The sequence below is a fragment of the Falco punctatus genome (assembly GCF_963210335.1).
Source record: "Falco punctatus genome assembly, chromosome: 4".
Taxonomy (NCBI): Eukaryota; Metazoa; Chordata; class Aves; order Falconiformes; family Falconidae; genus Falco; species Falco punctatus.
In genome coordinates this window covers 96,008,229-96,022,230 of record NC_137583.1, presented here as the reverse complement: position 1 = coordinate 96,022,230, position 14,002 = coordinate 96,008,229, and the positions used below count along the sequence as shown (strand labels likewise).

At 43.9% G+C, this 14,002-nt stretch overlaps 1 protein-coding gene across 18 annotated transcripts in view; it reads left to right on the top strand.

Annotated features, from left to right (window-relative positions):
- The window catches only part of ARPP21 (cAMP regulated phosphoprotein 21), a 206,354-nt gene that overhangs the window by 48,789 nt on the left and 143,563 nt on the right, over positions 1 to 14,002 (top strand). For 16 of the 18 annotated variants that reach the window (XM_080387142.1, XM_080387136.1, XM_080387133.1 and 13 more), the window contains one exon: positions 11,291 to 11,405. The exons of 1 other annotated variant lie outside the window; for it this stretch is intronic. The gene's annotated coding sequence lies outside the window, so the exon portion shown is untranslated. Of the gene's footprint in view, positions 1 to 11,290; positions 11,406 to 11,425; position 14,002 lie in introns of those variants that run through there. One more of the 18 variants, XM_080387141.1, reaches the window with a different exon arrangement.

The window sequence follows — 14,002 nt, the reverse complement described above, 5'->3', positions numbered from 1 at the left end:
ATCTTGGGCTGTGGAGATCTCATATAGCGTGTAACAACAAAATCAATTGTAAGAACAAGCTTCAGCAGATTACTCCCCACTGCCACTAATTACTTTTCATAGTGGCATCTTGTCTTTCTCTCTGCCCTATCGTCAGGCTTATGAAGCACTTCCCCTCTCCGTCATGTACTTCTGCGAGCCATGAAGCTCTCCTGACATTGACAGAAGAGGCAAGCTAGGGAGAAGGCTTCATGCCTCACATGCTCATATAAACAGTAGATCACAGGGCCATGTAATAGAGTTACAGCTTTGAAACAAGGCTCCTGTTTGCCATGCCTATCTCACTTTCAAATTGTTTAATAAATCCTTCCTTCTTCATAAGGAATCTTGAAGGGCCTGTGGCTAACTCCTCTTTGGGGTAATGTGGTGATATAAACACATTTAATTATCTTGAATAGCTAGAATTTTATGACATAAATGTTACTGTAAACAGAAATATTGTTGAAAGCTTCGCAGCATAAGGATAATGCCATATGTCATTAAAATACATTTATCTTTTAATTGTCGTATTAATCAGTTGATCCTGTGGGCTGTAAACTTATCACAAGTTTGGTTTGCATTAGAAATGGGCCATGAAACTGTAACTGCAAACCCTCACGCCACTTACTAAACTGTGACTAATTTTACCTATTCTGACATTATCAGCCTTCTGCAGTTGTTTTAATATCTTTGTACAAAGATTAGCGTGTTTGGTTATGTTTGTGTCTTACTTTGTGATGTCTCATTTCTTTTGTGTAAGTGCTGTTGCCAATAGTCAAGTACATGAAGAAGTCCAAGGACTACATTGTTTTCTTCAGAGTACAATTATTCCTGGATAACATTGGGAAATGATGAATGTGTCTAAACATAGAAATTATTTTACATGGAACCAATCATCAAGATTAACGGCTACTGTGGTTCATTATTCACTGTACTTTAAGGAAAACTATCTGCAACACAAGCCATCAACAAATAAAACAGAGGTTAGGGTCATGGTCCAATCTTTCAAGAGCATATAGGACTTCTCTTACGCTGTTCAAAGAACTTTTTGTGTGCATGCACTCAATTGGGTCTCAACAGGACTGTTCTGAAATTTCTTGATGGGAATGTAAATTTGACTGAGGAGCATAATCTGGCCCCTTATGAAAGCCTGACACTCTGCCCAAAATTTCAGGAGGCTTTGAATGTAAAATTACATATCCTATAGATATCTTAGTCCAGTGCTCTTGACCCTAAAGTCACTGACAAAAGATGAACAACAGCAGTAGCCACAGATAGTAGATGAATCTTGATAAAAATGAATTTCAGGAGCACTCTATCCATTTACACAGAGCAGTTATACAGTATCTAAGGGCAAATGATGAGTCCCTGAATCATATGTTGAGTAAAGCTGGAACAGCACAAAAGTTGCCAGAGTTTTTTTGCATGCTGAGCAAAGGAACTTTATTAGAATCAGAAAGTAATGTCATTCTGAGACCTACTGTCTGCATCTGTCTCTTTTTCTGCCATCTCTGTTATTTGTTGAATTTCTACCAAAAGCCTGCCTGCCCTCTAAAGCGTGGCTTCTAGCTATGGATTTAAAGAAATAATAGAAGTGTTTTATATTTTTTAATTCATAATGTATTCCTAATAACTTCTTGTAAGATACACAGCATGCAAGACAACACTAAAGCGAATGGAAGGGCCGATTTTTGATTCCTTTGAGTTTGGGGTTTTTTTAAACAATGGAACGCTTTCTGATGTTAGGGAGTTTCATAATTCAGGTAATTGAAATGCTGACGAGTAGCAGCCATGGAATGAGATCTTAACTGAAAACAGAAGGGTGAACATATAGTTTACTCTGTGGGCCTTGGATCAGGCCCTGAGAAATTTTTGTTTGCTCTGTAGCACCACGTAGCTCCCATACTCATCAAGAGGTGTTCAAAAGCAGAGCAAAGCATGGTTATTATCTCTCAGAATTTTCACAAGACTGAAGCTACACTGCATTGTTGTGTTGTACCAAACTTTCAGGGAATTATTTAGTGTAATATGCTTCCAGGGTTTTCTGTGACACTGGAAACTGATTAGAAATGTAAAGCATATAGTATTAAAATAGAAAAAGAAAAATAGAAAGAGAACAGGCTTTTCTCACACCAAAGCCAATTTCCTTATCTGTCCCAGCAAGAGATCAGCAGTAGGAGTTAATATAAAGGCAACACATAGGTAAATGGCTCTGGCAAATGCATCTTCATCTTTCTAGGTATCCCATGCTTGGTTTAAACAAATATGTCATTCATAGCTGTCTATCCATTGATTCAGTCATGACAGGACATGCTTTTGTCCCATTTGGGACTATATCTCTATTTGTATTATGTATATATTTGCACAGATATTGGCTCCTGCTTTACTAACAGGGGAGAGGCATAAAAGGGAACTTCCCTTGGAATGGCAGGAAATAAATTTTTTATATGCACAAGTTCCTGGTAATCTTAAGGTCAAGTTGACTAGCCAGCAAATGGGTTAAGAGTAGCCACGCTTATTTATTAACCCTTTTTTTCCCCCTGTGGCTGTCAGTAAGTTTACATTTGGCTGCAGGAATCCAATGTCGGTTGGCAGCACAGGCGCTGAGACATGTAGAGCTTGTGCAGGTTGCAGCCTGGGTCACTGCTTAAATACTGAGTTCTGAATTTCATTCTTATGCTGTTCAGTGCCCCCACCATGTCTTTCAAAGTCTTCTAGGCTCTGGTTTATTGTATTACCTTTGTCAGTCTGAAGTGCAGTATTTTATATTTGTCACAACTGCCCTTCATCAGGTGTGGCCCAACCTTGGGCTTTTTTGTCTTGTCTTTTTTATCAGCGAGTCGTCCAGTATTTTAAATAATTAAAACCACATAAAAAATGGTTGCTGTTGGTGACACAGCATATAAAACTAAGGTGTTTTATGTCAAAGCCATGTATTTTTACTGCTACTTTCTCATTTGCTTGAACTAGATTACAAAATTGTTGTCATGAAAAATTAAAGATTATAATAATAGGCATTATAATCCTGTTTACTACATGCTGCTAATATAGAGAGATTTAGATTTCTCCTGAGGAATGGTTTGATGTATATTTGTTTTCAATTAAATTTGCATATGCTGCTGTAAAGGGAAAGATACTCTATTTATCTCTCTATTTGCTTTCACTGAGGAGGGAATAAAAGTTCCCTATGTCTCCCCCTTTGCTGCATCACTGCAGGAGAGCCCTGCATTGTGCATCATGAAGAGATTGGGAAGCTGGGTAATTAATCATGAGCTTTTATGTAATAGAAAGTTTAAAATTCATTAGCTTTATATCAGAGTGAGTGTTATGAGGGAGAACATGTTGTGAATGAGAGGGAGAGCCTTATAATTAAGGAAGTGTGTAAATAATAATGAAAGTCATTAGTGCCATTCAGTTTGTAAGAATGTCATAATGTAATTGGAGCATTAAAGTGAAATTTGTGATGACAAACATTAACGATACAAAAGAGAGAAAATGTGGTTATCTTTAGTTTGACAGATAATGTCAGCTTTCTTGCAAGGCCCAGATGGTGCACAGGAAAATGTTATGAACAGTTTTATTTTAATATTTTTATGATGTGATATTTGGGAATACAATGTCACAAACACACAAGGTTTGCATTTTTGAACCAATAGTGCCTTGCAGAGTACAAAGTCCAATGCTGAGTGGCTGAAGCAACGGATAGGGAAAGTCTTGTCATTAATGCAAGATGGTTGCAACAAAGGTGAGGTGCAGTGTAGCATGGTATTACAAGGCTGTGAAGTTTTCTGTCTGTGTCTCTCTCTCTGCATATGCACTTTGAATCTTTCTTTCCTTTAAAAAAATATAAGAGAGGGGGAGGGAGAAAAGGAAGAAAATGATTTAACAATTATGCAAGGAAATTATATGATGCTAAAATTGTACCATGTTCTGCTCTTTCAATGAAGGGACTTTCTACAGTATTGCACATTGCAAAGGCTATAATTTTAGGACGTGAAAAAATGTAGATTCCAAACAAAGGAAAATTTAAATACATTTAGTGGATAAGGCAAGGCGAAACAAAAAGAAGGCAGCTGGAGAAAATCTGGGGGAACTGTATTATTTTAAGGGCAGTGACTGAGAAATAACTATGCTTAAGACTCCAGGACCTGAGAGATCCAAGGCCTCAAAGCACTGGAAGCTTAAGCACTAGTCTCTGCATTCTGTCCATGAAGTACAGAGTTGAGGGATTTCATACTTCCCCCATCACTTCATCTTGAATGGACCTAATTTTCACATAAACAGTCATTCATTTTTGACTGTCTCTTTTCTGCAGCCAACTAGCCAAGACAAAAGTTGATTCCAAAGCGTTCAAGAGAATCACTGCAAATTGCTAAATTGAAGCTAATCAAATTCATGTTCTGCTAGAGTCTTAGGAAATGAGCAATGGCCCCAAATGTGTGAAAGTGGAGGGGTAAGGGTGTGCTGGAAAGCAGTATGCTCTGCTCACGGGTAAAGGGCATGTGCTAAGGTGTTAGGGCAGTCAGAGGGGTAAAAAAGCACATTCGGCCTGTGCAACATAGCAAATCCCACCCCTTAGCAAATAATTACACCAGTAGGATTTCAACCCATAGCTCCTTGAAAAACCTTTAAGGCTCCCCAGTCGCATGACAAAGGCCACATTTTTGCTGGTTTTATCACCACTGACAGAACTTGAGAGGGTTTTCAAAGGACACAGCAGGAATTATTCTCTGCTTACTGTAGGGCTGCTGCTACTGTTGGCATCTTTGGCATCTTACTGTCCTAAGTCCAAAGCAGAGTCACTCTGACTATGCTAAATTATGGTTACATCTGTGCCTTTTCTGGTCATTTTTACCGAGCATACACAAAACTAATATGATGATACATAAACTGTAAAAAGATGTTGTCAGATACATTGCCTCCAGTAGTTTGTAAAGGGCTGGTTTTGGAACCAGTGTGATTTAGCACAGGTTGGGATTTTTGTTTTGGTTTGATTTGGGTTTTTTTTCAGGTTGCTCCTGTTCTTTAGCACATCACACTGTTTTACACATAAAGCACAACATGGCCTTAAAGGGGGCAACTATCTCACACAGATTGTGAGGGGAACTGATCTGACAGCAAATTACATTACGCTCTTAACTCTGGTGGAGAGCCTCCTTATCTCTTGAGCAGCGTTCGTGACCAATGTTTGTCGTTTGCTGCTTCTCTAACTGAACAGGTTAATAAAGCTGGGGGAAGAAGGAGGTTAAACACAGCTGATCACTGTTTTACAGAATAATAACTAGCTTTTCTTTTCTTTGCTTTTAGTGCAATTCTGACCTTTATATCTATTTCTATATAGATTACAGATTTTGAGAATTAATCTGTAATCTGCCAGGTTCATCCCTGTTTAGGTAAGACATTTTTTTTTTTCAGGCTTTTCTCTTAATTATTCCTGGTGCAACAGTGTTAAAGATGCGACTATCCACAATACTAGCGGCCACATCTTAAAGACATTATATTGTTTTTACACTCTTTAGACCCAGACAATGTCTCTATTAGAATCATACAGTTGTTTAGGTTGGAAAAGACCTTTGAGATCATCAAATATCACCATTAACCTAGCAGTGCCAAGTCCACCACTAAACCATGTCCCTAAGCACCACATCTACACGTATTTCAAATACCTCCAGGGACTGTGATTCCACCACTTCCCTGGGCAGCCTATTCCAACACTTGACAGCCCTTTCGGTGAAGGAATGTTTCCTAATATCCAATCTAAACCTCCTCCTGGCACAACTTGCCTTGCCTCTTGTCCTATCGCTTGTTCCATGGGAGAAGAGACTGGCATCCACCTTGCTACAACCTCCCTTCAGGTAGTTGTAGAGAACGATAAGGTCTCTCCTGAGCCTCCTTTTCTCCAGGCTAAACAACCCCAGTTCCCTCAGCCACTCCTCCATAAGACTTGTGCTCCAGACCCTTCACCAGCTTCATTGCCCACCTCTGGACACGCTCCAGCACCTCAACGTCCCTCTTGTAGTGAGGGGCCCAAAACTGAACACAGGATTCCAGGTGTGGCCTCACCAGTGCTGAGTACAGGGGGACAATCCCTTCCCGAGTCCTGCTGGCCACACTATTTCAGGCACAAGCCAGGACGCTGTTGGCCTTCTTGGCCACCTGGGCACACTGCTGGCTCATGTTCAGCTGGCCGTCAACCAGCACCCCCAGGTCCTTTTCTGTCAGACAGCTTTCCAGCCACTCTTCCCCCAGCCTGTAGCGCTGCCTGGAGCTGGTGTGACCCAAGTGCAGGACCCAGCGCTGAGCCTTGTTGAACCTCGTACAACTGGCCTTGGCCCATCAGTCCGGCCTGTCCAGATCCCTCTGCAGAGCCTCCTGCCCTCTGGCAGATCAACAGTCCCCCCCAACCTGGTGTCATCTGCAAACTTACTGAGGGTGCACTCGATGCCTTCGTCCAGATCGTTGGTAAAGATTTTAAACAGGACTGGCCCCAGTGTTGAGCCCTGGGGAGCACCACTTGTGACTGGCCACCAGCTGAACTTAACTCCATTCACCGCCACTCTCTGGGCCTGGCCATCCAGCCAGGTTTTTATCCAGTGAAAAGTCTGCCCATCCAAGCTATGAGCAGCCAGTTTCTCCAGGAGAATGCTGGTAAACTGAAGCCCCCCATGAGAACAAGCGCTAGCGATCATGAGACTTCTCCCAGCTGCTTGTAGAATGTTTCATCTGCCTCTTCATCCTGGTTGGGTGGTCTATAACAGGCTCCCACCAGGATATCTGCCTTGTTGGTCTTCCCCCTGATTCTTACCCATAAACACTCAATTCTACTGTCACCATCATTAAGCTCTAGGCATACAAACCACTGTCTGACATACAGGGCTACCCCACAGCCTCTCCTTCCTTGCCTGTGACTTCTCAAGGGTTCACAGCCATCCATGGCAGCATTCCAGTTGCGCGAATCATCCCACCATGTTTCCATGATGGCAACTTTATCACAGTTTTGCTGCTGCACATGGCTTCCAACTCCTCCAGTTCATTGCCCAAGCTGCCAGCATTGCTTTAGATGCACTTTCCTGTCACCATTTTGTGGGGAGAAGCCCTAATTCCCATGTGACAATTCTCAAATGCTTCTGTGGTTTCTAACACAACTTGAGTGGGAACGACCTTAGCAAAGGTAAAGCCCAACCTTCTTCTACAATTAGACTTTCGATTGGAGGTCTTAAAAGAGCAATAATTTCCAAGTCTTTTTGTAGTGATGTACTGATTTGCATCACTTCATGTTTATGGTCCTGAGTTAGCAACCCAGCCTGGCAGGTGCATCCACAAGAGGTCTGAGGTAGAAGTCAAGGGCAGTGCCACTCTCTGGGAGGTCCTCAATTGGCCTCCTCTATATTATGGTTAAAATGCAAGTGCAACATTTAGGCATTGTGGGTGGTAGGAAACCTTGAAGTCCCAAGGTTAATGTATGTTTGTAGTCAGCTCATTGGAGGTCAGGCTTCCTGGCCAGTTGAGCCTCAGACTATACTGCAATGAGGTAGGGTGGGCAACAGGAAAGAAACATCGAACTTACACAGATGCTGTAGCCATCATCGTTTCTAGACATTCTGATGTAAGATGTTAAACAGTATTCTTGAAAAAATAAGGAAAGAAAAATTGAAAAATGGTATCTGGTTGAAAAGTATCAACATACTAGTGTAGTATCAAGTTATTTGATACCGCAGGTATTCAAAAATATACCTACAACATAACTGTAAGGTATGTCTGGGCCTGATGTCAGTGGGAGCCTTCTCTTAAACTGTTATGTTCAAAATATGCATGTCAGAGAATATTAGATGTTCTAGAAGCAGAAATTAAGAGGGCAACATGTTCAGGGAAATGTCAAAAGGAGAAACTGGTAGTTGGTGAGTACTCTGGGTTACAGGGATTGACTGGCACAGCAAGTCGTCTTGTCTTCACCTCCAAATCATTTGCCAACTTCATTCTCTAGGTTTTCATGTGGTGTCCAGTCTGTACAGCAGCACTGCTTATTTACCAGCCATTGCATTGGGTTGCATCTATGTGCCCTGACTGAAACACAGAACAGAGATGCGCTGAACATTACCAAGACCCAGGCTCCTCACTACATGACATAAATAGCTGAACTGAAATACCTCACAGTCTGTATGATTGTTCTCTGTCTACTTACAGCTGGTGTGATGGTCTTCTCTAAATATTCTGGTGTTACTTTTGAGTGTTAAACCAAGCCTAGAGCTCCATAAGCATGTTTTACTGCTATTCTTAATATTGCTTTGGCAGGATTTCTAGAAGGTAAATGGGGTTTCTTCTTGAGATTGCTTTTTGCTTTTTTCCCCATCTCTGTCTTTTCCTGGATCCACTTGCTCACCCATGAAGTACCCCAGTCCCCAAGCATCCCTTTTGCCAGGACACCTTAAAGGCAGATGTAGGTCTAGTGATGGTTGAACAGTGAGAGGCACACCTGTATCGAAAGCCTGTATTACCCACATCTTACTGTGGTAACTGAAAATTGTCAGCAAAGCTTGTCTGGTTTTCTCGGTATGCTGGGAGGAAAGCTGTGCTTTTATACTTTGCTTTAGACAAAGAGCTGCAACGAAGATGTTGCTTGCTAAGATCTTGATGGGAAACCGCTTTGTGCTAGTGAATTTGTTTCTGATTCATATGACTCCTATGCTGAGTACTGTAACTACCCTCCTGCAGACGCTATGTTTGTCATATGTCTCCTTAGAGCCACTCATACTTGTAAGCCAAGCAGTTCCTGGGCTCTTAGGTGACCCTGAGCCGTTGGATTATTAAAGCTCATAAATCCTATTGAAAGACTTCAGAATTTCCTCAGCCTGATTTCTTCCCTACAGTACTCTCATATGTGTAGGTACTGCACATTCCCCACAATGAATCACAGGTCTCAAGATAACCAACTCACTATGTTTCCTGCCTGGGACTCTCCTTCCTCCTCTTTTTCTCACCATTTTCTCTCTGGCCCATCCTAACACCACAGCTCACAACATTCATGCTGACTCTCTCTTCTTACTGCTCTTCCTCTTACTCACCACAGCTTGTTTTTTCTCTTTTCCCTAATGTGCACACCACACATATATTATAAAAAATACCATGATGACGTTCCTACATCAGAGATGTTCTTCTGTCCAGAGCAACTGAGCTCTTCTGCCTGAATTTCTCAAACTGTCACAGCTTTTGGAATGTTGTCTACAATATGACTGTCAGGATACCAGGCTGAGCCCCATGTGTGGCCTTTGGCTTGCTTTGGAACTTCCTTTTCTGAGCTGCCAGCCACCCTTCAGCCTGTGAAACAGTCCACTGTCCCTCCAACACTGTGTTCTGAAAGTCCCCCAGTCCTCCTGCCTATAAACATATATTTAGGAAAAGGGTACAACAGGAAAGACCATTTGCACCAATGCTAGCTGTCAAAGCTAGAGTGCAAATACCTGCTAATCTTCTTTTGAGAATCACAGCTGAGCAGGAGCTACAGTTTCTGGTCTTAGGGGGGGACCAGACCACTTTTTTTTGTGGGGTGAGGAACTCCACACCGGAATATCTTTTTCAAGATACACAGATACGGCACATCAAACAGTTTGGGATTTCTAAAAGAAACTAAGGGGGGGATTTGAAATGTCAAACACAAAGAAATGATGCTTTGCTTTTAGTGGGAAAAAAAAACCTTCCTCAGCTCCTCTAGCAACAGATTATATTTTTAAAGTGTCGTTCATTGATCTTCCTCCAAAGAGAGTGTCTTAGATTTAGGTACCTGATCTTAATCCTAATGAAGTCCATTGCAAAATTCTCACTAACTTCAGTGGGAATAGCATAAAGCTTCATTTTTTTAAATGAAATTTGAGCTACCAGTACAAGCTGTATACAAATTGCTTGGTTAATTTTCCTTTTTGTAGCTGGCATAAATATTTCAGCTGTTCCTGAGACATGTTTGAAACTAGAGCAATTTGGCTATATTTACATAGTGTCAAGTGCCATTTTAAATAGAAACGCAGTATTTTTAAGTCCATCTGCAAATTATGCATGATTAATTTGTTTGTAACATGTAGGACATAAAAATGTAAAATGTTTTAGAAAAACCCGACAACTGAGATTGATCACTTTTACAGGAGATTATGATAGAACACATTGAAAGTTAGTGCATTACACTATTGTGCCTCATTCTGCATCATTCCATAACTCCAAAACACAACAGACTTTATATGCTAGCTTTGTTTCACTGAAAAATTACTAGAGGCAGAAGAAAATGCAGTCATGCAAGCTTTTATTGATGTATTAAGTAACACTGCATGCCTTCTATTACAGGAATCTCCTGTGATTGCAGAACTGCGTGAAGCTCTGTATGTTTGTCCGACATCACTTACCTCTGATCTAATGTCAGTTTTTGAGAGTCACTAAGGTGTTCTTGATTTCTAAGTGAAACTGAGGTAACATAGAAAGTGGGCTTCACAGAGAACAAGTAATATAAACTGTTGTCATGTTTCGAAGATACCTCCAGCTGAAGCGTTTGGTGTTGCCTGTTGCAATTTTTTGTACATATAGCACACTTATGATTCACTGATGCAGGGTAGTCCTATTGCACCAGAGCATTTTGCAGGACCAGAGTGCTGGAGAGCATGCACTGGGGGTTAATTAAATGCTTTAGTCAAGAAAGTATTTGAAGAAGTAGGTCTTGTGTCTTTTTTTTTTTTTTTTCCTCCTGATTACCACTGACATCTGGCTGTGCAACGGGCAGAAAAAGGTGTTGGAGATCTGAAAAGTTTGTCTCGTTCTGCCTCTGCTTAAAGATGCAGCTTTTGCTGATTTCTGTGAGGCTTAAATGGACAGTTATCCCTGTGCATGTTTACAGATCAGCACAGGCAGCAGTAAACCATTGCTATGGTTCCCCACATCTTAGATACTATGATCCATGATTGTGATTTTTCTTTCTACTAAGAGAAGTCCTGAAGAAAGGATGTAAGGTGCATATTCTGTTAGATTTGTATCTGACCAAGAAGGTCTGAGGCGACTTCTCAACAAAGGGAGGTAATTTCATGCAGTGTTTGATGCTGCTCACCATTCTCAGTTGAAAAACTAGCTGCATGATACTGGGGTGACACTGGTTGGTTTTCTTTATTGAGTATTTCTTTTGGTGTTGCTGCAGCTGGCATCTTTTAGCATTCAGTAACTTGCCCCAAGCACATCCTGCCACACAGGACAGAGTGAACTGCCAGGAGTATAGCTTGGATGAATTTTTGTCTGCTTACAGATCTGATGCATAGCTTCGACGCTTCTGACCCTGAAGACACACCAGTATCCCAGCGGTGGGAGACAAGCTGTGGACACGTGGCTGTTTTACATGTTCATTGTGTCTAGTGACTGGGGTAAGGTTTTGAAACATTCAGTCCCCTCACCCCCACTCCTCCTTGTAGGCGAGTTGCAAGCCGTCTAGTGAAGGCGTGACTGAGTACCGCTTTAATGTCCTCATGCAGCCGCATTCTCTCCCTTAGCTGGGTACCCTTCTGGGGAGGGAGGGGATGATGTGCAGCAGCCAGGTGAAGTCCTCTGCACTTCAGTGTGTGTTCAAAATAGTTTTGAACTATTTGATATAGAATAGCTTGATAGCTATTTTGGGAAATGAACTTTGGTCCACAGTGGAGATGGCTGAAAGAAACACTTCAAAAGTAAAGAACTGGTCCTTACCCCATTGCCAACTGTAGCATGCTCGTGCCATTTATGGCCTTTCTGCCAGTCTTTTTGCTTTCAGATGCAACTTGTAGGACACAGTGTAGGAAACGTTAAATAATGACATTAAACGTAGATGGAGCCGCATGTGACCATCCTAGGAGTAAGCACATCAGGACGTGCATTAGCAGAACAGGTTTTGGTGTGCCTGGCTGAATGCCTCTGATCACTTGAGGCGTGCACCCAGAGGCTGCTAATGCGCACCCCGTTGTGGTTCATTGCTTGCTGTATTCTTCCAGTCTGATTCTGTTCAGCGGTCCCTGGTAAAAGCAGGTGTTTGCTTCTGAGGGGAAAGAGGGATTCCAGGGGTGCCAGGATAATTTCTACTAAAGCAAATGTTACCTCCCAGCCTTCTGTGTATTTGTCTGTGTTTGACTGGTACACCTACATTTCGTTAATTCTGGCAAACTGTCTTTTATAACAAGGGCTTTCTGAAAGTACATGATGAAAGGAGTGCATTTTTAACTGTTTATTTTGAATAAGAATTGTCTGTCTGTGGGAGTCGGGTTATTTGTATCACTGTAGACAGAAATGATCACTATATTTCATAGGACCTTGCTGCTTTGTACTTATTGACTGTTTATTTTTCATGTGTAGAATTACTAATTGCAGCTAGTACCAGACGCTTCTGTCTCCTTTCAGGTTATTGTAGTAGAGGGCATTGTACCAGATGCATGGCTATTCACAGAGCATGCATTTCCAGCAGCTGAATTGCTGGATCTGCTCTAAATGATCTATGGCAATTACATTTGGCGTTGTACAGCTATAATTTTACTGCATATTAATAGTCACCTAGCAAAGAGGTAAATGCCCTTTTCTCGGCTGGGTGCAGAACGAATGCCTGGATGTATTCAATTGGGTAAAACAAGGCTCGGTTTTTAAATGGATAGCAGGGGTTTTATGTATTGGAAATGCGTGTGCTGGTGAAATGTCTGTTTGCCTCTGCCTCAACGGTGTGCAGCGAGACTCCTGGAGAAATATCATCGAGCCAGATCCCAGATAGAGACATGCTGGGGAGGGGGAGGGGAGGGGAAAGGGGATCATGTGCCATGTGCCCCATTTTAAGTGGCTCATCTGCTACCACCCAAAATCTGCTGCAGTCTCTTTTTTTTTTTTTTTTTTTTTTTTAACCCCTTTCAGCAGCTCGGCAGATCAGTGCGGATGCTATCAGGCTTCACCCGCAAAAACAATAATTAAACCCACCCTCCCCAGACCGTCGCTAAAGCTGTCCTCTGGAGTCAAGGGCCCATTTTCTTCCCTCTTTTCTTGGGGGTGGGGGCGATGGGGAGTGCGTGGGAGCAAATAGCAAGGAATCAGAGGAGATTAACGAGCTTTCTCCTTATTAGCCCTGCTCGGGTGCTTTGTCTCTGCTCCTGGCTGGGGATGGGCTGACGGGGAGGGCTTGGGGCGGGGGGGAGCGGTGTGACTGGAGGGGTCGGCGTGCGGGGAACCACACGGACGGACCGGCCGACAGCCAGCCAGACCGACCGACATACCCACCCCGCGCACAGGCAGCCCCCCCCGGCGGCCCTCCCGCCCCGGATGCCCCCCGCCCCGGCACGCAGCGGGCGGCCTGTGTCCGCGGGGGGGGTGGGTGGGGTAAGGGGGGGCGGCGGGCGCGCAATGGCGGCGGGGCCCCCGGCTCCTGCGCGGCGGCCCTTGGCGCGGCCGAGTCAGCACCAGCCGCGGCGGCGCTGAGCGCGGAGCCGGCGAGGAGCGACAGAAACGCGCCGCTGTCTGCGGTCCGAGGCGCAGCACGCTGCGTGGGCGGGGAGAGAGAGAAAGGGAGAGGGAGAGAGTGGCAGGCAGGCAGTACGGCGGGGAGCGCGGCAGATAAAGGACGGGCGGCAGGCAGAGAGAGCAGCGAGCCAGCGGCAGGCGCCCAGAGCGACCCGGCAGCGAGGACGGGCAGCGCCAGCGGCAGCGCGGCGGGACCAGGGCGAGGCGAGGCGAGGGGAGCCGGCCCCAGGCGGGGGTCGGGCGGCGCCGCCGCGGCCACCGCGCCCGGCCAGCCCCGCGCCCGGCCAGCAGCGCGGCGCGGCGCGGCGCGGATCTCCTCCGCGGAGGAGGCGGAGGCGGAGGAAGAGACCATGTCTTTCAGGAAGACAGGCACTGTACTGTAACAGCAGCATATCTGCAGCAAAATAAACAAACCAGCCAACCAAAAATACCAAACAAACAAAAAAATAACCCGAGCCACCAAGACGCTGGGGGCAGATCCCGTTTGCAGGCAAGG